Below are 24,496 nucleotides of genomic sequence, written 5' to 3' on the forward strand. Positions count from 1 at the left end.
GACCTACTAGCCTGTTGTCGTAGACTCACTAGCCTGTTGTCGTTGACCTACTAGCCTGTTGCCGTAGACCTACTAGTTGACCTACTAGCCTGTTGTCGTAGACCTACTAGCCTGTTGTCGTTGACCTACTAGCCTGTTGTCGTTGACCTACTAGCCTGTTGTCGTTGACCTACTAGCCTGTCAGTGGACCTACTAGCCTGTTGTCGTTGACCTAGCCTGTTGTCGTTGACCTACTAGCCTGTTGCCGTAGACCTACTAGCCTGTTGCCGTAGACCTACTAGCCTGTTGCCGTAGACCTACTAGCCTGTTGTCGTAGACCTACTAGCCTGTTGTCGTTGACCTACTAGCCTGTTGTCGTTGACCTGCTAGCCTGTTGTCGTTGACCTGCTAGCCTGTTGTCGTTGACCTACTAGCCTGTTGTCGTTGACCCTGCCGCCTGTTGTCGTTGACCTACTAGCCTGTTGTCGTTGACCTACTAGCCTGTTGTCGTTGACCTACTAGCCTGTTGCCGCCTAGACCTACTAGCCTGTTGCCGTTGACCTACTAGCCTGTTGCGTTGACCTACTAGCCTGCTGCCGTTGACCTACTAGCCTGTTGCCGTTGACCTACTAGCCTGTTGCCGTTGACCTACTAGCCTGTTGTCGTTGACCTACTAGCCTGTTGTCCTACAAGCCTGTTGACCTACTAGCCTGTTGTCCTACTAGCCCTGTTGACCTACTAGCCTGTTGCCGTAGACCTACTAGCCTGTTGCCGTAGACCTACTAGCCTGTTGCCGTTGACCTACTGGCCTGTTGCCGTTGACCTACTAGCCTGTTGTCACCGAGACCTACTAGCCTGTTGTCGTTGACCTACTAGCCTGTTGTCGTGAGCTGACCTACTAGCCTGTTGTCGTTGACCTACTAGCCTGTTGTCGTTGACCTACTAGCCTGTTGTCGTTGACCTACTAGCCTGTTGTCGTTGACCTACTAGCCTGTTGTCGTTGACCTACTAGCCTGTTGTCGTTGTTGTGCGTTGACCTACTAGCCTGTTGTCGAGACCTAGCCTGTTGTCGTTGACCTACTAGCCTGTTGTCGTTGACCTGCTAGCCTGTTGTCGTTGACCTACTAGCCTGTTGTCGTTGACCTACTGTTGTCGTTGACCTACTAGCCTGTTGTCGTTGACCTAGCCTGTTGTCGTTGACCTACTAGCCTGTTGTCGTTGACCTGCTAGCCTGTTGTCGTTGACCTGCTAGCCTGTTGTCGTTGACCTGCTAGCCTGTTGTCGTTGACCTACTAGCCTGTTGCCGTAGACCTACTAGCCTGTTGTCGTTGCCCTACTAGCCTGTTGTCGTTGACCTACTAGCCTGTTGTCGTTGACCTACTAGCCTGTTGTCGTTGACCTACTAGCCTGTTGTCGTTGACCTACTAGCCTGTTGCCGTTGACCTACTAGCCTGTTGCCGTTGACCTACTAGCCTGTTGTCGTAGACCTACTAGCCTGTTGTCGTTGGACCCCCAGCCTGTTGTCGTGAACCTACTGCCTGTTGTCCTACTAGTAGACCTACTAGCCTGTTGCCGTAGACCCACTAGCCTGTTGTCGTAGTAGCCTGTTGACCTACTAGCCTGTTGTCGTTGACCTACAGCCTGTTGTCGTTGACCCACAGCCTGTTGTCGTGGACCTACTAGCCTGTTGTCGTTGACCTGCTAGCCTGTTGTCGTGACCTACTAGCCTGTTGTCGTAGACCTGCTAGCCTGTTGTCGTTGACCCACAAGCCTGTTGTCGTTGACCTACTAGCCTGTTGTCGTTGACCTACTAGCCTGTTGTCGTTGACCTGCTAGCCTGTTGTCGTTGACCTGCTAGCCTGTTGTCGTTGACCTACTGTTGTCGTTGACCTACTAGCCTGTTGTTGTCGCTGACCAGCCTGTTGCCGTGACCTACTAGCCTGTTGTCGTTGACCTACTAGCCTGTTGTCGTTGACCTGCCAGCCTGTTGTCGCTGACCTGCTAGCCTGTTGTCGTTGACCTACTAGCCTGTTGTCGTAGACCCTGCCTAGCCTGTTGTCGTTGCCCTACTAGCCTGTTGTCGTTTGACCTAGCCTGTTGAGCCTGTTGTCGTTGACCTACTGGCCTGTTGACCTACTAGCCTGTTGACCTACTAGCCTGTTGACCTACTAGCCTGTTGACTGACTAGCCTGTTGTCATTGACCTACTAGCCTGTTGTCGTTGACCACTAGCCTGTTGTCGTTGACCTACTAGCCTGTTGTTTGTGGACCTAGGCTGTTGCCGCAGACCTACTAGCCTGTTGTCGTTGACCTACTAGCGTGTTGTCGTTGACCTACTAGCCTGTTGTCGTGACCTACTAGCCTGTTGCCGCCTGTTGTCTTTGACCTACTAGCCTGTTGTCGTTGACCTAGCCTGTTGTCGTGAGGCCGGCCTGTTGCTAGACCTACAAGCCTGTTGTCGTTGACCTGGACTAGCCTGTTGTCGTAGACCTACTAGCCTGTTGTCGTTGACCTACTAGCCTGTTGTCGTTGACCTACTAGCCTGTTGTCGCCTGTGACCTACAAGCCTGTTGTCAAAGTGACCTACTAGCCTGTTGTCGTTGACCTACTAGCCTGTTGTCGTTGACCTACTAGCCTGTTGTCGTTGACCTACTGGCCTGTTGCCGTTGACCCACTAGCCTGTTGCCGTTGTCGTAGACCTACTGGCCTGTTGCCGTAGACCTACTAGCCACTGTTGCTCCTACTAGTAGACCTACTAGCCTGTTGTCGTTGACCTACTAGCCTACTAGCCTGTTGTCGTTGACCTACTAGCCTGTTGTCGTTGACCTACTAGCCTGTTGTCGTAGACCTACTAGCCTGTTATCGTTGACCTACTAGCCTGTTGTCGTTGACCTAGCCTGTTGACCTACTAGCCTGTTGTCAGACCTACTAGCCTGTTGACCTACTAGCCTGTTGACCTACTAGCCTGACCTACTAGCCTGTTGACCTACTAGCCTGTTGACCTGCCTGTTGTCATTGACCTACTAGCCTGTTGTCGTTGACCTACTAGTGTTGTCGTGTGGACCTGCTAGCCTGTTGTCGTTACTAGCCTGTTGTCGAGACCTACTAGCCTGTTGTCGTTGACCTACTAGCCTGTTGTCGTTGACCTACTAGCCTGTTGTCGAGACCTACTAGCCTGTTGTCATTGACCTACCTGTTAGCCTGTTGTCCTACTAGCCTTTGACCTACTAGCCTGTTGTCGTTGACCTAGCCTGTTGTCGCCTTTTATCGACCTACTAGCCTGTTGTCGTAGACTAGCCTGTTGTCGTTGACCTACTAGCCTGTTGTCGTTGACCTACTAGCCTGTTGTCGTGCCTGTTGTCGTAGACCTACTAGCCTGTTGTCGTTGACCTACTAGCCTGTTGTCGTTGACCTACTAGCCTGTTGCCGTTGACCTACTAGCCTGTTGCCGTTGACCTACTAGCCTGTTGCCCTACTAGCCTGTTGACCTACTAGCCTGTTGTCGTTGACCTACTAGCCTGTTGTCGTTGACCTACTAGCCTGTTGTCGTTACTAGCCTGAGCCTGTTGTCCCTAGTGTTGACCTACTAGCCTGTTGTCGTTGACCTAGCCTACCTACCTGTTGTCGTTGACCTGCTAGCCTGTTGTCGTTGACCTACTAGCCTGTTGTCCTACTAGCCTTGACCTACTAGCCTGTTGTTGCGTAGACCTACCTAGCCTGTTGTCATTGACCTACTAGCCTGTTGTCGTTGACCTACTAGCCTGTTGACCTTGACCTAGCCTGTTGTCGTTGACCTACTAGCCTGTTGTCGTTGACCTACTAGCCCTGTTGTCGTTGACCTACTAGCCTGTTGCCGTAGACCTACTAGCCTGTTGTCGTGTTGTCGTTAGACCTACTAGCCTGTTGTCGTTGACCTACTAGCCTGTTGTCGTTGACCTACTAGCCTGTTGCCGTTGACCTACTAGCCTGTTGCCGTTGACCTACTAGCCTGTTGCCGTTGACCTACTAGCCTGTTGTCGTTGACCTACTAGCCTGTTGTCGTTGACCTACTAGCCTGTTGTCGTAGACCTACAAGCCTGTTGTCGTTGACCTACCAGCCTGTTGTGGTAGACCTACTAGCCTGTTGTCGTTGACCTACTAGCCTGTTGTTGACCTACTGGCCTGTTGTCGTGACCTACTAGCCTGTTGTCGTTGACCTACTAGCCTGTTGTCGTTGACCTACTAGCCTGTTGCCGTTGACCTACTAGCCTGTTGCCGCTGACCTACTAGCCTGTTGCCGTTGACCTACTAGCCTGTTGCCGTTGACCTACTAGCCTGTTGTCGTTGACCTACTAGCCTGTTGTCGCGGACCTACAAGCCTGTTGTCGTTGACCTGCCTGTCGCCTGCCTGTTGTCGTTGACCTACTAGCCTGTTGCCGTTGACCTACTAGCCTGTTGACCTACTAGCCTGTTGAGACCTACTAGCCTGTTGTCGTTGACCTACTAGCCTGTTGTCGTTGACCTACTAGCCTGTTGCCGTTTGACCTACTAGCCTGTTGACCTACTAGCCTGTTGCCATCGCCTTGACCTACTAGCCTGTTGTCGTGACCTACTAGCCTGTTGTCGTTGACCTACTAGCCTGTTGTCGTTGACCTACTAGCCTGTTGACCTACTAGCCTGTTGTCGTAGACCTACTAGCCTGTTGACCTACTAGCCTGTTGACCTACTAGCCTGTGAGACCTACAGCCTGTTGACCTAGACTAGCCTGTGTCATTGACCTACTAGCCTGTTGTCGTTGACCTTACTAGCCTGTTGTCGTTGACCTAGCCTGTTGTCGTTGACCTACTAGCCTGTTGCCGTTGGACCTACTAGCCTGTTGTGGTTGACCTGGCCTGTTGTCGTTGACCTACTAGCCTGTTGTCGTTGACCTACTAGCCTGTTGTCGTTGATCTACTAGCCTGTTGTCGTGATCCTAGCAAGCCTGTTGTCGTTGACCTAGCCTGTTGTCGTAGACCCTAGCCTGTTGTCGACCTACTAGTTGTCGTTGACCAGACCTACTAGCCTGTTGTCGTTGACCTACTAGCCTGTTGTCGTTGACCTACTAGCCTGTTGCCGTAGACCTACTAGCCTGTTGCCGTAGACCTACTAGCCTGTTGTCGTTGACCTACTAGCCTGTTGTCGTTGACCTACTAGCCTGTTGTCGTTGACCTACTAGCCTGTTGTCGTTGACCTACTAGCCTGTTGCCGTTGACCTACTAGCCTGTTGCCGCTTGGACCTACTAGCCTACTAGACCTACTGGCCTGTTGTCGTTCACCTTTGTTTGTTTATTGTTGTTGTTGTTTATTGTTGCCTTGTTGTTGTTGGAACTCCAGCCTGTTGTCAGAGACCAGCCACTAGTGTTGTCGTTGGAAACAGTCCGTCAAAGATCGTCTGGGCCCTCTGCCTGCCGACAGCTCAGAGCCCAGACCTACTAGACTCTCGTGTTGCCTCACAGAATGACTTTAAACCTCAACCTATCCAATGAAGGAGCCTGTTGTCGTAGGCTGTTGTCGTTGACCTTAGCCTCTAAACCAGGAAGACCTACCCTGTTGTGGCCCGGCAGGAAAGGTGAGAAAACAAGTCCACTGTGTCAACAAATCTAAATATAGTTTTTGACTTGAGTTTTCCTTTAAGTTGACCACCTCTCCACCTAGGTGTTCTCTAGACCTACTAGTCCTCTCCACCAGGTGTTCTCCTATATAAGTCCTCTCTACCAGGTGTTCTCTATAGCTCAGAGTCCTCACAGTAATAAATAACATGGTCCTCTAAACCAGGAAGTAATAATAAATATAGTTTTTGACTTGATTTTCCTCTTTAAGGACCACCTCCTCTCTCCACCAGGTGTTCTCCCTATATAAGTCCTCTACCAGGTGTTCTCTATGAGTAAATAACATGTCCTCTCTACCAGGTGTTCTCCTATATAAGTCCTCTCCACCAGGTGTTCTCCTATATAAGTCCTCTCTACCAGGTGTTCTCTATATAAGTCCTCTCTACCAGGTGTTCTCTATATGAGTCCTCAGTAATAAGTCCTCTCTACATGGTCCTCCTCTCCACCAGGTGTTCTCCTATATGAGTCGTCAGTAATAATAACATGGTCCTCCTCTCCACCAGGTGTTCTCCTATATAAGTCCTCTCTACCAGGTGTTCTCCTATATAAGTCCTCTCTACCAGGTGTTCTCCTATATGAGTCCTCAGTAATAATAACATGGTCCTCCTCTCCACCAGGTGTTCTCCTATATAAGTCCTCTCCACCAGGTGTCCTCCTATATAAGTCCTCAGTAATAATAACATGGTCCTCCTCTCCACCAGGTGTTCTCCTATATAAGTCCTCTCCACCAGGTGTTCTCCTATATAAGTCCTCTCCACCAGGTGTTCTCCTATATAAGTCCTCTCTACCAGGTGTTCTCCTATATGAGTCCTCTCCACCAGGTGTTCTCCTATATTAGTCCTCAGTAATAAAAACATGGTCCTCCTCTCTACCAGGTGTTCTCCTATATTAGTCCTCAGTAATAATAACATGGTCCTCCTCTCCACCAGGTGTTCTCCTATATTAGTCCTCAGTAATAATAACATGGTCCTCCTCTCCACCAGGTGTTCTCCACCTCTACGGGGCTGACTAAGACAGTGTACAACATGGCTGCTCTGAAAGCAGCTCAGGAAGACGGCTCTGTTCGCTGGGGTCGCTGCTACAGAGGAGGCTATGAAGAATAAACAGGTGGGAGAGGAGAGGGAGGAGAGAGGGGAGGGATGGGGAGGGAGAGGGATGGGGAGGAGGGGATGGGGAGGGAGGAGAGGGATGGGGAGGGAGGAGAGGGATGGGGAGAGGGAGGGATGGGGGGAGGGAGGGATGGGGAGGGAGGAGAGGAGGAGGGATGGGGAGGGAGGGAAAGGGAGGGATGGGGGAGGGAGGGAAAGGGAGGGATGGGGAGGGAGGAGAGGGAGGGAGGGAGGGATGGGGGGAGGAGAGGAGGGATGGGGAGGGAGGAGAGGGAGGGATGGAGAGGGGAGGAGAGGGATGGGAGGAGGAGAGGGAGGAGGAGGAGAGGGATGGGAAAGGAGAGGAGAGAGGGAGGGGGAGGGATGGATGGGAGGAGGAGGAGTTGGGTGGGAGGAGTTGGGTGGGAAGAGGAGAGCATGGGACTAAGGAGGAAGAGATGGATGGAGGAGAGGTGGGGGCTGGAAGGGGGAAATAAGGGTTTGGGAAGAGGGGTCATGTTCATCTCTTATCCTGTTAGGAGACTTCTGGGAAAAGAGTCTGAACGTAACAGTTGTCTTTATGTAGCTTTTCCAGACGCTCAGAGCACTTTACCGTGGTTGTGGAAGAGGTGGATTACCACTTTAATATTCCCCTGACAGGAAGCCCTGCGGCTCCAACAGGAAATGAGGAAGAAGAAGCAGGAAATCCTGGAAAAACACATAGAGACTCAGAAGGTGAGTCCCCATAGAGAATGGTAGAGGTCTCTAGTGGCCAACAGGCTGTTTAAACAGCTCCATTAAGGGCCTCCCTTCCTTCCACCCCCCCCATAGAGAATGATAGAGGTCTCTAGTGGCCAACAGGCTGTTTAAACATGGGCAGGGGCCATTAAGGGACCTCCACCATGCTTCTGCCATTTAAATGATAGTCACCTCTAGTGTTTTTCAATATGGCTGTTGTAAACAGCTCCATTAAGGGCCTCCTTTCCTTCCAGGCTTCAACGGCACAGATATAATGATGAGTCCTCTATCTATCTCTATGGTTTTACCCATGGGCAGGGGCATCAATCCATCATGCTTCTGCCATTTAAAGGTCTGAGGTAGAGGAGATGTGGTGTTTCCTCTCTGGGTTGTAAAAAAAGCCGCTGTATGATGTTTTTCCAAGGTCTGAGGTAGAGGACAGATATAAAGATGAGTCCTCTATCTATCTCTATGATGTTTTTCCTAGGTCACCGGTAGAGCTCAATCCATCTGTTCTTGATTCCTCTCTCCTTTTCCTTCGTCAAAACCCATTGGAGAAGAAGGTCTGAGGTAGAGGAGATGAGGTGGCCATGTAAAATGAATCCTCTCTGGTCCCTAGAAGGTCGCTAGTATGATGTTTTTCCAAGGTCTGAGGTAGAGGAGATGTAAAATGAATCCTCTCTGGTCCCTAGAAGGTCGCTAGTATGATGTTTTTCCAAGGTCTGAGGTAGAGGAGATGTAAAATGAATCCCTCTGGTCCCTAGAAGGTCGCTAGTATGATGTTTTTCCAAGGTCTGAGGTAGAGGAGATGTAAAATTAATCCTCTCTGGTCCCTAGAAGGTCGCTAGTATGATGTTTTTCCTAGGTCTGAGGTAGAGGAGATGTAAAATGAATCCTCTCTGGTCCCTAGAAGGTCGCTAGTATGATGTTTTTCCAAGGTCTGAGGTAGAGGAGATGAGGTGGCCATGTAAAATGAATCCCTCTGGTCCCTAAAGGTCGCTAGTATGATGTTTTTCCTAGGTCTGAGGTAGAGGAGATGTAAAATGAAACCTCTCTGGTCCCTAGAAGGTCGCTAGTATGATGTTTTTCCTCTCTCGTACTCCCGCGGTCCAGCTGTTGATCTGTAAACTGGAGAAGAACAAGACGATGAAGGCAGGAGACAAGGCGGTGATCATGACAACGCTGGGAACGCTGACCAAGAGTATTACCAAACTACAGCAAGAGATCAAAGGGCTCTCTAACCCTTCGGGAGGACGGGGGGCGCCCAAGAGCAAGGCTCAGGTATATATACACACACACACACACAATACCTCAATCTTCATGACTCATGACTGTCAGGTAGAGAGAGGGTTCTGGTTATAACAGGTGGACATAGACTACTCTGGATCCTGGTTATAACAGGTGGACATAGACTACTCTGGATCCTGGTTATAACAGGTGGACATAGACTACTCTGGATCCTGGTTATAACAGGTGGACATAGACTACTCTGGATCCTGGTTATAACAGGTGGACATAGACTACTCTGGATCCTGGTTATAACAGGTGGACATAGACTACTCTGGATCCTGGTTATAACAGGTGGACATGGACTACTCTGGATCCTGGTTATAACAGGTGGACTACTCTGGATCCTGGTTATAACAGGTGGACATAGACTACTCTGGATCCTGGTTATAACAGGTGGACATAGACTACTCTGGATCCTGGTTATAACAGGACTGGTTATAACTGGACATAGACTCTCTGGATCCTGGTTATAACTGGTGGACTACTCTGGATCCTGGTTATAACAGGTGGACATAGACTACTCTGGATCCTGGTTATAACAGGTGGACATAGACTACTCTGGATCCTGGTTATAACAGGTGGACATAGACTACTCTGGATCCTGGTTATAACAGGTGGACATAGACTACTCTGGATCCTGGTTATAACAGGTGGACATAGACTACTCTGGATCCTGGTTATAACAGGTGGACTACTCTGGATCCTGGTTATAACAGGTGTACATAGACTACTCTGGATCCTGGTTATAACAGGTGTACATAGACTACTCTGGATCCTGGTTATAACAGGTGGACTACTCTGGATCCTGGTTATAACAGGTGGACATAGACTACTCTGGATCCTGGTTATAACAGGTGGACTACTCTGGATCCTGGTTATAACAGGTGGACTACTCTGGATCCTGGTTATAACAGGTGGACTACTCTGGATCCTGGTTATAACAGGATGGTTACAGGTGGACTCTGGATCCTGGTTATAACAGGTGGACATAGACTACTCTGGATCCTGGTTATAACAGGTGGACTACTCTGGATCCTGGTTATAACAGGTGGACATAGACTACTCTGGATCCTGGTTATAACAGGTGGACATAGACTACTCTGGATCCTGGTTATAACAGGTGGACATAGACTCTCTGGATCCTGGTTATAACAGGTGGACATAGACTCTCTGGATCCTGGTTATAACAGGTGGACATAGACTACTCTGGATCCTGGTTATAACAGGTGGACATAGACTACTCTGGATCCTGGTTATAACAGGTGGACTACTCTGGATCCTGGTTATAACAGGTGGACTACTCTGGATCCTGGTTATAACAGGTGGACATAGACTACTCTGGATCCTGGTTATAACAGGTGGACTACTCTGGATCCTGGTTATAACAGGTGGACATAGACTACTCTGGATCCTGGTTATAACAGACATGTAATAAGCACACAGAAAACATGCCATTTTAGAAGAGGAGTCTGAAATGTTTTCTCCTCTGTCTCTGTCTGTCTCCTGTCTCTCTCTGTCTCCTGTCTCTCTAATAATAATAATCTCTCCTGGCTCCTGTCTGTCTCCCTGTCTCCTCTCTCCTGTCTGTCTCCCTCCTGTCTCCTGTCTGTCTCCCTCCTTCCTGTCTCTCTGTCTCTCTCCTGTCTCCCTGTCTCTCTCCTGTCTCCCTGTCTCCTGTCTGTCTCTCTGTTTCCTGTCTCTCTCCTGTCTCCCTTTCTCCTGTCTCTCTGTTTTCTGTCTCTCTGTCTCTCTCCTGTCTCCCTGTCTCCTGTCTGTCTCTCTGTTTCCCTGTCTCTCTCCTGTCTCCCTGTCTCCTCTCTCCTGTCTGTCTGTCTCCTCTCTCCTGTCTCTCTGTCTGTCTCCCTGTCTCCTGTCTCTCTGTCTGTAGGCTCAGAAGGAGTTGCTGGACACAGAACTGGACCTGTATAAGAAGACCCAGTCTGGAGAAGATACCGTTCAGCTGAAGATCAGATACACACAACTACAGTTAGAGGTAGGGGTCACCTGGAGGTCAGACACAACTACAGTTAGAGGTAGGGGTCACCTGGAGGTCAGACACAACTACAGTTAGAGGTAGGGGTCACCTGGAGGTCAGACACAACTACAGTTAGAGGTAGGGGTCACCTGGAGGTCAGACACAACTACAGTTAGAGGTAGGGGTCACCTGGAGGTCAGACACAACTACAGTTAGAGGTCACCTGGGGTCACCTGGTTAGGTCAGACACAACTACAGTTAGAGGTAGGGGTCACCTGGAGGTCAGACACAACTACAGTTAGAGGTAGGGGTCACCTGGAGGTCAGATTAGACACCTGGACAACAACAGTTAGAGGTAGGGGTCACACTGGAGGTCAGATACACACAACTACAGTTAGAGGTAGGGGTCAACTGGAGGTCAGATACACACAACTACAGTTAGAGGTAGGGGTCAACTGGAGGTCAGACACAACTACAGTTAGAGGTAGGGGTCACCTGGAGGTCAGATACACACAACTACATTTAGAGGTAGGGGTCACCTGGAGGTCAGACACAACTACATTTAGAGGTAGGGGTTCAACTGGAGGTCAGATTTGAGCCCTACATCGAACTAGTTGTCTGATTGATACATTTATTTCTGGCTGTCTCTTTGTTCAACCACCAGGGGGTGCTGTCACACTGTCAGATGTGTTTCATCTTTATATATACTGTCTGTTGTCTCTCTGTTCAACCACCAGGGGGTGCTGTGTTTCATCTTTATATATACTGTCTGTCGTCTCTGTTCAACCACCAGGGGGTGCTGTGTTTCATCTTTATATATACTGTCTGTCTCTCTGTTTAACCACCAGGGGTGCTGTCACACTGTCAGATGTGTCTCATCCTGTCTGTTGTCTCTCTGTTCAACCACCTGGTGCTGTGTTTCATCTTTATATATACTGTCTGTTGTCTCTCTGTTCAACCACCAGGGGGTGCTGTCACACTGTCAGATGTGTCTCATCTTTATATATACTGTCTTGTCTCTCTGTTCTCTGTGCTGTGTTTCATCTTTATATATACTGTCTGATCGTCTCTTCTAAATTGCATTGTGTGTGTTGAGGTAACGTTGATCATCCTGTCGTTGTCCCCCTTCCTCTCCAGGCAGCTAAGAGGGGGATCCTGGCTCCAGGGCGGGGCAGAGGGGCTCATGCTCGAGGCCGTGGGGGCCTGAGAGGCAGGGGGAGGGGAAGGGGTTGCCGGGGGAGGGGTCTCCTGTCCACTCTACAGTAGATCACAGACCCAGAGCCCTGGAGATCTCTGGCTTTACTGAGACTGACCTCCAGGATCTACTGCCACACTTTGCTGTGAGTTGAGCTTCTTCAACTAGTTTTAATGAACACAGTCTGGTTTTAAACTAGTTTTAATGAACCTAGTCTGGTTTTAAACTAGTTTAAATTAACCCAGTCTGGTTTTAAACTCGTTTAAATTAACCCAGTCTGGTTTTAAACTCGTTTTAATGAACCTAGTCTGGTTTTAAACTAGTTTTAATGAACCTAGTCTGGTTTAAACTAGTTTTAATGAACCTAGTCTGGTTTGAACTAGTTTTAATGAACCCGGTCTGGTTTAAACTAGTTTTAATGAACCTAGTCTGGTTTATATGAATTACATTTGGAAAGTTTGTTGGAGGGCTTTATGTGATGTTTTGGGGGGAAAAATAGAAAATAGCTGTTGAATTGTTGAAAACAAAATGGTCGTCAGCAGTGCTCTGATATCTCTGGGACTAAGAGACCAGCGTGTTTTCACCCTTTCTGGACCAATCAGACACTCCCATCTTTCATCTTATTCCAGTCTTGTTGTTTTCCCCTTTTCTCAAGCAATTTGGAGAGTTGGAGGACTGTCAGATAGACGAGCCATCCTGTCTGGCTGTTATCACCTACAGGAGCAGACCAGAGGCTGAACAGGTAAAACACTTTTCAACCTCGTGACTCAAACTGGACGTTTTGAACCCAGTGCTGCCACGTTGGACAGTCATTCTCCACCTCGTTCTCTCATATGTCTTCCTCTCTTTCTCTCCCTTCCTGTCCTCTCCTGTCCCCTCCTGTGTTCCCTCCTGTCTTCCTCTCTTCCTCTCCCTTCCTGTCCCCTCCTGTGTTCCCTTCCTGTCCCCTCCTGTGTCCTCTCCTGTCCTCTCCTGTCCTCTCATGTCCTCTCCTGTGTCCTCCTCTCTCCCTTCCTGTCCTCCTCTCTCCCTTCCTGTCCCCTCCTGTGTCCTCTCCTGTCCTCTCATGTCCCCTCCTGTGTCTCCGCTGTCCGTCCTCCTCCCTCCGGTGGCGGCGCTACACAGTGTCCGTCTGAACGGCAGCGATCTGCGTCTGTCCTGGCACAAGCCTGCCGTCTCCTGACCTCCCAGGAGCCTGATGAGCAGGAGACGGATCATGACGAGGTGAATGTTGTTTTTCACCAGTTATGGACTACGATATGTTGCTAATGGTTGGGGAAGTGTTTTCAGGATGTGTGTGTGTGTGTGGGCACAGCGCTTCACAGCTAAGGCTTTTCTCCAGCAGCAGACCACCCTACATACCACTGCTGGCTTCCTTCTGAAGCTAAGCAGGGTTGGTCCTGGTCAAGCATACCACCCTGCATACCACTGCTGGCTTCCTTCTGAAGCTAAGCAGGGTTGGTCCTGGTCAGCAGCATACCACCCTGCATACCACTGCTGGCTTCCTTCTGAAGCTAAGCAGGGTTGGTCCTGAAGCTAAGCAGGGTCAGTCCCCCTGGATGGTAGACCAGATGCTGCTGGAAGTGGTGTTGGAGGGCCAGTAGGAGGCACTCTTTCCACTGGTCTAAAGAAATATAGTGATTGGGGACACTGCCCTGTGTAGGGTGCCGTCTTTCGGATGGGACGTTAAACAGGTGTCCTGACTCTCTGAGGTCATTAAAGATCCCATGGCACTTATCGTAAGAGTAGGGGTGTTAACCCCGGTGTCCTGGCTAAATTCCCAATCTGGCCCTCAAACCATCACGGTCACCTAATCATCCCCAGCGTCCAATTGGCTCATTCATCCCCCTCCTCCTCTCCCCTGTCACTATTCCCCAGGTCGTTGCTGTAAATGAGAACATGTTTCTCAGTCAACTGACCTGGTCAAATAACGGATACATAAAAAGGCCACATGAATCCAGTGAAAATGAGACGATGGGAGGCAAAAAAAAAGATGTCAGGTTGTTTTATCGTCTCTTTATTATCCCGAGGCCTCGGCCTTCCTCTGCTCTGTCGCTCCTTTACGTTCTTCAGTCTGAGACTGCCGTCGTTCCTTTACGTTCTTCAGTCTGAGACTGCCGTCGTTCCTTTACGTTCTTCAGTCTGAGACTGCCGTCGTTCCTTTACGTTCTTCAGTCTGAGACTGCCGTCGTTCCTTTACGTTCTTCAGTCTGAGACTGCCGTCGTTCCTTTACGTTCTTCAGTCTGAGACTGCCGTCGTTCCTTTACGTTCTTCAGTCTGAGACTGCCGTCGCTCCTTTACGTTCTTCAGTCTGAGACTGCCGTTCTTCAGTCTGAGACTGCCGTCGTTCCTTTACGTTCTTCAGTCTGAGACTGCCGTCGTTCCTTTACGTTCTTCAGTCTGAGACTGCCGTCGCTCCTTTACGTTCTTCAGTCTGAGACTGCCGTCGTTCCTTTACGTTCTTCAGTCTGAGACTGCCGTTCGTTCTTCAGTCTGAGACTGCCGTCGTTCTTCTTCAGTCTGAGACTGCCGTCGTTCCTTTACGTTCTTCAGTTCTTCAGTCTGAGACTGCCGTCGTTCCTTTACGTTCTTCAGTCTGAGACTGCCGCCGCTCCTTTAGTCGTTCTTCAGTCTGAGACTGCCGTCGTTCCTTTACGTTCTTCAGTCTGAGTCTGAGACTGCCGTCGTTCCTTTACGTTCTTCAGTCTGAGACTGCCGTCGTTCTTTACGTTCTTCAGTCTGAGACTGCCGTCGCTCCTTTCGTTCTTCAGTCTGAGACTGCCGTCGTTCCTTTACGTTCTTCAGTCTGAGACTGCCGTCGTTCCTTTACGTTCTTCAGTCTGAGACTGCCGTCGTTCCTTTACGTTCTTCAGTCTGAGACTGCCGTCGTTCCTTTACGTTCTTCAGTCTGAGACTGCCGTCGCTCCTTTACGTTCTTCAGTCTGAGACTGCCGTCATTCTTCAGTCTGAGACTGCCGTCGTTCCTTTACGTTCTTCAGTCTGAGACTGCCGTCGTTCCTTTACGTTCTTCAGTCTGAGACTGCCGTCGTTCCTTTACGTTCTTCAGTCTGAGACTGCCGTCGTTCCTTTACGTTCTTCAGTCTGAGACTGCCGTCGTTCCTTTACGTTCTTCAGTCTGAGACTGCAGTCGCTGAAGTCCTTTTGTGGTGACGAGGGACAGGATAAGTCATCCCGGACTGAAGTCATCCGTCGATATGAATCGTCTCCTAAACAGATCAGAGTATCAAAGCCAGATGTGCTTTACCCCAACGTCTTGTTCCGGCTCTGTCCCAACCCATTAGTTTCTGGACCAATCAGACAGTCCCCAACGTCTTGTTCCGGCTCTGTCCCAACCCATTAGTTTCTGGACCAATCAGACAGTCCCCAACGTCTTGTTCCGGCTCTGTCCCAACCCATTAGTTTCTGGACCAATCAGACAGTCCCCAACGTCTTGTTCTGGCTCTGTCCCAACCCATTAGTTTCTGGACCAATCAGACAGTCCCCAACGTGTTGTTCTGGCTCTGTCCCAACCCATTGTTTCTGGACCAATCAGACAGTCCCCAACCCATTAGTTTCTGGACCAATCAGACAGTCCCCAACGTCTTGTTCCGGCTCTGTCCCAACCCATTAGTTTCTGGACCAATCAGACAGTCCCCAACGTCTTGTTCTGGCTCTGTCCCAACCCATTAGTTTCTGGACCAATCAGACAGTCCCCAACGTCTTGTTCTGGCTCTGTCCCAACCCATTAGTTTCTGGACCAATCAGACAGTCCCCAACGTGTTGTTCCGGCTCTGTCCCAACCCATTCGTTTCTGGACCAATCAGACAGTCCCCAACGTCTTGTTCCGGCTCTGTCCCAACCCATTAGTTTCTGGACCAATCAGACAGTCCCCAACGTCTTGTTCCGGCTCTGTCCCAACCCATTAGTTTCTGGACCAATCAGACAGTCCCCAACGTCTTGTTCTGGCTCTGTCCCAACCCATTAGTTTCTGGACCAATCAGACAGTCCCCAACGTCTTGTTCTGGCTCTGTCCCAACCCATTAGTTTCTGGACCAATCAGACAGTCCCCAACGTGTTGTTCTGGCTCTGTCCCAACCCATTCGTTTCTGGACCAATCAGACAGTCCCCAACCCATTAGTTTCTGGACCAATCAGACAGTCCCCAACGTCTTGTTCCGGCTCTGTCCCAACCCATTAGTTTCTGGACCAATCAGACAGTCCCCAACGTCTTGTTCTGGCTCTGTCCCAACCCATTAGTTTCTGGACCAATCAGACAGTCCCCAACGTGTTGTTCTGGCTCTGTCCCAACCCATTAGTTTCTGGACCAATGACAGTCCCCAACCCATTAGTTTCTGGACCAATCAGACAGTCCCCAACGTCTTGTTCCGGCTCTGTCCCAACCCATTAGTTTCTGGACCAATCAGACAGTCCCCAACGCGTTCTGGCTCTGTCCCAACCCATTAGTTTCTGGACCAATCAGACAGTCCCCAACGTGTTGTTCTGGCTCTGTCCCAACCCATTCGTTTCTGGACCAATCAGACAGTCCCCAACCCATTATTTTCTGGACCAATCAGACAGTCCCCAACCCAACCCATTAGTTTCTGGACCAATCAGACAGTCCCCAACGTCTTGTTCTGGCTCTGTCCCAACCCATTAGTTTCTGGACCAATCAGACAGTCCCCAACGTGTTGTTCTGGCTCTGTCCCAACCCATTCGTTTCTGGACCAATCAGACAGTCCCCAACCCATTAGTTTCTGGACCAATCAGACAGTCCCCAACCCATTAGTTTCTGGACCAATCAGGCAGTCCCCAACGTGTTGGCTTTCCAGGGAAGGCTTGAGGAGCTACTCCGTTTCAGACTCATTGAGGAGAAGAGGGCAACAGGGTAGCATAACGGTTGAGAGCGTTTGATCAGTAAACCCGAAAAGATTGCTGGTTCGAATCCCCCAGCCAACTAGGTGAAAAATCTCTGTGCCCTTAAGAGCAAGGCATTTAACCCTAATTTCTACTGTAAACCGCTCTGGATAAGAGAGTCAGCTAAATGACTCCCTACTGTAAACCGCTCTGGATAAGAGAGTCAGCTAAATGACTCTTACTGTAAACCGCTCTGGATAAGAGAGTCAGCTAAATGACTCTCTACTGTAAACCGCTCTGGATAAGAGAGTCAGCTAAATGACTCTCTACTGTAAACCGCTCTGGATAAGAGAGTCAGCTAAATGACTCTCTACTGTAAACCGCTCTGGATAAGAGAGTCAGCTAAATGACTCTTTACTGTAAACCGCTCTGGATAAGAGAGTCAGCTAAAGGACTCCAATGTAAAGAAACTAATGTCCTGTGGGCGTAACATGTGACCAGATTAAAGAGTTTAGGAGTAGCCAGAGATGATCTACTCTCTTGTTTTTCTTTCTTTATAAAAGTCTCGTCTTGTCCCTTTTTTGTAGTTCCAGGAAGAGTCGCTGATTGATGATGCGTTGCTCCAGGACGACGACGAGGAGGATGACGACAACGAACCCCGCCCCTGGCGCAGATGAAGACGGCCCCTGATTGGACGAAATGCTAACGCAATTTTGTTTTTCTTTTTTCTTTGCAGTTTCTGATTGGCTTTTTTTTTTAACTACTAGACTCATTTCACAATAGGTCAGAACCTAAACAGTTAATTAATTCTGTTGTGGCGATTCAGAAGATTACTAGACAAAGTCATGTGGCAGTTTCATGTAAATATAGTGGTTTATTCTTCTTCCTGCTTTTAATTTGTAAAAGTAGTTTAACATGAAGATTGGTACAGTTTTTTTTATAGTTTCTTTGCTTATTGGATTCAAATGAAAATGATACTAGATTACTTTAGGGGGAAAAAACATTTTGGCGTTCAGATCAAATGATGCCATAAATGATGCCGTTGTGTTGAAACGCCTGATGTTTATTAACGGTGAGAATCGCAGAATGGTGAACTAAAAGACGGGAGAGTTTTGACTGTGTGTGATATTAGATTGCTTCTTGTGTAAATATTTTCTGTCTGGATTTTAATGATTTGTAATGACGGCTTTGGCTTCGGGATTCTTTCTTTCTTGGATTTATTTTTGAAATGTCAAAATAAATAAAATAAAGACTTTAAAATGGTCAAAAAAAATAAATGAAAAATCAGCTGCAAAAAAAAAAAACTGAAAAAAACCCTGCAGCTGTGATGGCATTGATGAAACTAAACCAGCTAATACAAAACATCCCACAAAAAGAGCTGACTAAATAAAAGACCATTTAAAAAAAAAAAAAAAAAATGTTTCACAAAAAGAGCAAATTTCCATGTGGTTTTCCATTTACCATTAAAAAAAATGTGTTAAGGCAAGAACTATTTTCCATGTCCACACTTGGTGAGGCTCGGCGTTAGAAAGACGGCGTGGTATCTCCGTAACGGTAAGTTCTGTTTCTCTTGGTGTGGTATCTCCGTAACGGTAACTTCTGTTTCTCTTGGTGTGGTATCTCCGTAACGGTAAGTTCTGTTTCTCTTGGTGTGGTATCTCCGTAACGGTAAGTTCTGCTTCTCTTGGTGTGGTATCTCCGTAACGGTAAGTTCTGTTTCTCTTGGTGTGGTATCTCCGTAACGGTAAGTTCTGTTTCTCTTGGTGTGGTATCTCCGTAACGGTAAGTTCTGTTTCTCTTGGTGTGGTATCTCCGTAACGGTAAGTTCTGTTTCTCTCTTGGTATGGTATCTCCGTAACGGTAAGTTCTGTTTCTCTCTTGGTGTGGTATCTCCGTAACGGTAAGTTCTGTTTCTCTTGATGTGGTATCTCCATAACGGTAAGCTGTGTGGTATCTCCGTAACGGTAAGCTGTGTGGTATCTCCGTAACGGTAAGCTGTGTGGTATCTCCGTAACGGTAAGTTCTGTTTCTCTTGGTGTGGTGTCTCCGTAACAGTAAGTTCTGTTTCTCTTGGTGTGGAATCTCCGTAACGGTAAGCTGTGTGGTACCTCCATAATGGTGAGCTGTGTGGTATCCCCGTAATGGTGAGCTGTGTATCTGTAATGGTGAGCTGTGTGGTATCTCCATAATGGTGAGCTGTGTGGTTCTCTCTTGGTGTGGTAATGGTAAACTGTGTGGTTCTCTCTTGGTGTGGTAATGGTAAACTGTGTGGTTCTCTCTTGGTGTGGTAATGGTAAACTGTGTGGTTCTCTCTTGGTGTGGTAATGGTAAACTGTGGTTCTCTCTTGGTGTGGTAATGGTAAACTGTGTGGTTATCTCTTGGTGTGGTATCTCCGTAATGGTAAACTGTGTGGTTCTCTCTTGGTGTGGTATCTCCGTAATGGTAAACTGTGTGGTTCTCTCTTGGTGTGGTATCTCCGTAATGGTAAACTGTGTGGTTCTCTCTTGGTGTGGTATCTCCGTAATGGTAAACTGTGTGGTTCTCTCTTGGTGTGGTAATGGTAAACTGTGTGGTTCTCTCTTGGTGTGGTAATGGTAAACTGTGTGGTTATCTCTTGGTGTGGTATCTCCGTAATGGTAAACGGTGTGGTAATCTCTTGGTGTGGTAATGGTAAACTGTGTGGTTATCTCTTGGTGTGGTATCTCCGTAATGGTAAACTGTGTGGTTCTCTCTTGGTGTGGTATCTCCGTAATGGTAAACTGTGTGGTTCTCTCTTGGTGTGGTATCTCCGTAATGGTAAACTGTGTGGTTCTCTATTGGTGTGGTAATGGTAAACTGTGTGGTAATCTCTTGGTGTGGTATCTCCGTAATGGTAAACTGTGTGGTTCTCTCTTGGTGTGGTATCTCCGTAATGGTAAACTGTGTGGTTATCTCTTGGTGTGGTAATGGTAAACTGTGTGGTTCTCTATTGGTGTGGTAATGGTAAACTGTGTGGTAATCTCTTGGTGTGGTAATGGTAAACTGTGTGGTTATCTCTTGGTGTGGTAATGGTAAACTGTGTGGTTATCTCTTGGTGTGGTAATGGTAAACTGTGTGGTAATCTCTTGGTGTGGTAATGGTAAACTGTGTGGTTATCTCTTGGTGTGGTAATGGTAAACTGTGTGGTTCTCTCTTGGTGTGGTATCTCCGTAATGGTAAACTGTGTGGTTCTCTCTTGGTGTGGTATCTCCGTAATGGTAAACTGTGTGGTTATCTCTTGGTGTGGTAATGGTAAACTGTGGTTCTCTCTTGGTGTGGTAATGGTAAACTGTGGTTCTCTCTTGGTGTGGTATCTCCGTAATGGTAAACTGTGTGGTAATCTCTTGGTGTGGTAATGGTAAACTGTGGTTCTCTCTTGGTGTGGTAATGGTAAACTGTGTGGTTCTCTCTTGGTGTGGTAATGGTAAACTGTGTGGTTCTCTCTTGGTGTGGTAATGGTAAACTGTGGTTCTCTCTTGGTGTGGTAATGGTAAACTGTGGTTCTCTCTTAGTGTGGTAATGGTAAACTGTGTGGTTCTCTCTTGGTGTGGTAATGGTAATCTGTGTGGTTCTCTCTTGGTGTGGTATCTCTGTAATGGTAAACTGTGTGGTTATCTCTTGGTGTGGTAATGGTAAACTGTGTGGTAATCTCTTGGTGTGGTAATGGTAAACTGTGTGGTTCTCTCTTGGTGTGGTAATGGTAAACTGTGTGGTTCTCTCTTGGTGTGGTAATGGTAAACTGTGTGGTTCTCTCTTGGTGTGGTATCTCCGTAATGGTAAACTGTGTGGTTCTCTCTTGGTGTGGTAATGGTAAACTGTGTGGTTCTCTCTTGGTGTGGTAATGGTAAACTGTGTGGTTCTCTCTTGGTGTGGTAATGGTAAACTGTGTGGTTATCTCTTGGTGTGGTAATGGTAAACTGTGTGGTAATCTCTTGGTGTGGTATCTCCGTAATGGTAAACTGTGTGGTAATCTCTTGGTGTGGTAATGGTAAACTGTGTGGTTCTCTCTTGGTGTGGTATCTCCGTAATGGTAAACTGTGTGGTTCTCTCTTGGTGTGGTAATGGTAAACTGTGTGGTTCTCTCTGACCCAAGGTTACTACGTCTCCATCTGCAGGGTTGCATCCCAAGTGGCACCCTGCTCCCTATATAGTGCACTACGAGGGAGTTTTTCCTAGCCACCGTGCTTCTACACCTGCATTGCTTGCTGTTTGGGGTTTTAGGCTGTCTCTTAGATCTGGAACAACAGGACGTGATGTCTCTTAGATCCGGGACGAGAGGACAACAGGACGTGATGTCTCTTAGATCTGGGACAACAGGACGTGATGTCTCTTAGATCTGGGACAACAGGACGTGATGTCTCTTAGATCTGGGTCCAGAGGACAACAGGATGTGATGTCTCTTAGATCTGGGTCCAGAGGACAACAGGACGTGATGTCTCTTAGATCTGGGTCCAGAGGACAACAGGACGTGATGTCTCTTAGATCTGGGTCCAGAGGACAACAGGACGTGATGTCTCTTAGATCTGGGACAACAGGACGTGATGTCTCTTAGATCTGGGTCCAGAGGACAACAGGACGTGATGTCTCTTAGATCTGGGACCAGAGGACAACAGGATGTGATGTCTCTTAGATCTGGGTCAACAGGATGTGATGTCTCTTAGATCTGGGACCAGAGGACAACAGGATGTGATGTCTCTTAGATCTGGGTCAACAGGATGTGATGTCTCTTAGATCTGGGTCAACAGGATGTGATGTCTCTTAGATCTGGGACAACAGGACGTGATGTCTCTTAGATCTGGGACAACAGGACGTGATGTCTCTTAGATCTGGGACAACAGGATGTGATGTCTCTTAGATCTGGGTCCAGAGGACAACAGGACGTGATGTCTCTTAGATCTGGGACAACATGACGTGATGTCTCTTAGATCTGGGACAACAGGACGTGATGTCTCTTAGATCTGGGTCCAGAGGACAACAGGACGCGATGTCTCTTAGATCTGGGACAACAGGACGTGATGTCTCTTAGATCTGGGTCCAGAGGACAACAGGACGTGATGTCTCTTAGATCTGGGTCCAGAGGACAACAGGACGTGATGTCTCTTAGATCTGGGTCCAGAGGACAACAGGACGTGATGTCTCTTAGATCTGGGTCCAGAGGACAACAGGATGTGATGTCTCTTAGATCTGGGTCCAGAGGACAACAGGACGTGATGTCTCTTAGATCTGGGTCCAGAGGACAACAGGACGTGATGTCTCTTAGATCTGGGTCCAGAGGACAACAGGATGTGATGTCTCTTAGATCTGGGTCCAGAGGACAACAGGACGTGATGTCTCTTAGATCTGGGTCCAGAGGACAACAGGATGTGATGTCTCTTAGATCTGGGTCCAGAGGACAACAGGATGTGATGTCTCTTAGATCTGGGTCCAGAGGACAACAGGACGTGATGTCTCTTAGATCTGGGTCCAGAGGACAACAGGATGTGATGTCTCTTAGATCTGGGTCCAGAGGACAACAGGACGTGATGTCTCTTAGATCTGGGTCCAGAGGACAACAGGATGTGATGTCTCTTAGATCTGGGTCCAGAGGACAACAGGACGTGATGTCTCTTAGATCTGGGACAACAGGATGTGATGTCTCTTAGATCTGGGTCCAGAGGACAACAGGATGTGATGTCTCTTAGATCTGGGTCCAGAGGACAACAGGATGTGATGTCTCTTAGATCTGGGTCCAGAGGACAACAGGATGTGATGTCTCTTAGATCTGGGTCCAGAGGACAACAGGATGTGATGTCTCTTAGATCTGGGTCCAGAGGACAATGGACGTGATGTCTCTTAGATATGGGTCCAGAGGACAACAGGATGTGATGTCTCTTAGATCTGGGTCCAGAGGACAACAGGACGTGATGTCTCTTAGATCTGGGACCAGAGGATGTGATGTCTCTTAGATCTGGGTCCAGAGGACAACAGGATGTGATGTCTCTTAGATCTGGGTCCAGAGGACAACAGGATGTGATTGGCAGGCGGCACACTTCCTCTCCTGATTTAACATTTACGATTTTACTTTTTGAAATGTTAATGGCAAGATTTGTAACACATTTGAGGTCAGTTGTGTGTGTATATAAAACATGAATACATGATCACTTCTGAGTATCTGGGTCACTTCTCTGAGTAATGATGAGACCGTTTCAATGGAGGTCCTGAAGCACTTTTAATGTGTCTATTTAACAGGTTGTTGAGGCTGTTCTCCTGCCTGAACACCTACCTGTCCTGACCCATCTACACACCTGCCTGTACACCTGCCAATACACCTGTCGGTACACCTGCCAATACACCTGCCTGTACACCTGCCTGTCCTGCTGCCTATACACCTGCCTATCCTGACCATCTACACACCTGCCTGTACACCTGCCAATACACCTGCTAATACACCTGTCGGTACACCTGCCAATATACCTGCCTGTCCTGCTGCCTATACACCTGCCAATATACCTGCCTGTCCTGCTGCTTGTACACCTGCCTGTCCTGCTGCCTGTACACCTGCCTGTCCTGCTGCCTATACACCTGCCTGTCCTGCTGCCTGTACACCTACACCTGCCAAAACACCTGCCTATACACCTGCCAATACACCTGCCAATATACCTGCCTGTCCTGCTGCCTATACACTTGCCTGTACACCTGCCAATACACCTGCCAATACACCTGCCTGAACAGCTGCCAATACACCTGCCAATATACCTGCCAATACAGCTGCCAAAACACCTGCCAATATACCTGCCAATACACCTGCCTGTCCTGCTGCCTATACACCTGCCAAAACACCTGCCAATACACCTGCCTGTCCCGCTGCCACAACACACCTGCCAATACACCTGCCTGTCCTTAAGCTGCCTATACACCTGCCTCCTGTCCTGCTGCCTATACACCTGCCTGTACACCTGCCTGAACACCTGCCAATATACCCAAGCGTCCTGCTGCCTGTACACCTGCCTGTCCTGCTGCCTATACACCTGCCTGTACACCTGCCAATAGACCTGCCTGTCCTGCCTATACACCTGCCAATATACCTGCCAGTCCTGCTGCCTGTACACCTGCCTGTCCTGCCTATACACCTGCCATCATATCTGCCAGTCCTGCTGCCTGTACACCTGCCAATACACCTGCTGGTACACCTGCCAATACACCCGCCTGTCCTGGCCCATCTACACACCTACCTGTCCTGACCCATCTACACACTTACCTGTCCTGACCCATCTTTACACACTTACCTGTCCTGACCCATCTACACACCTACCTGTCCTGGACCCATGCCTGTCCTGGCCCATCTACACACCTACCTGTCCTGGCCCCATCTACACCTACCTATTAGACCCATCTACACACCTACCCATCTACACACTTACCTGTCCTGACCCATCTACACACTTACTACCCATCTACACACTTACCTGTCCTGACCCATCTACACACCTACCTGTCCTGACCCATCTACACACCTACCCGTCCCTGGACCCGTCTACACACCTACCTGTCCTGACTCGTCTACACACCTACTCCGTCCTGACCCGTCTACACACACCTACCTGTCCTGACCCGTCTACACACACCTACCTGTCCTGACCGTCACACACACCTACCTGTCCTGGACCCATCTACACACACCTACCTGTCCTGGCCCATCTACACACCTACCTGTCCTGGCCCATCTACACACTTACCTGTCCTGACCCATCTA

General features: G+C 48.7%; 1 pseudogene; it reads left to right on the top strand.

Annotated features, from left to right (window-relative positions):
- The first annotated feature begins 6,588 nt into the window (after positions 1 to 6,588).
- On the top strand, positions 6,589 to 18,168 carry LOC124029181 (annotated as a pseudogene).
- Positions 18,169 to 24,496: the final 6,328 nt, after the last annotated feature.

This window comes from Oncorhynchus gorbuscha, unplaced genomic scaffold (assembly GCF_021184085.1).
Source record: "Oncorhynchus gorbuscha isolate QuinsamMale2020 ecotype Even-year unplaced genomic scaffold, OgorEven_v1.0 Un_scaffold_5750, whole genome shotgun sequence".
Taxonomy (NCBI): domain Eukaryota; kingdom Metazoa; phylum Chordata; class Actinopteri; order Salmoniformes; family Salmonidae; genus Oncorhynchus; species Oncorhynchus gorbuscha.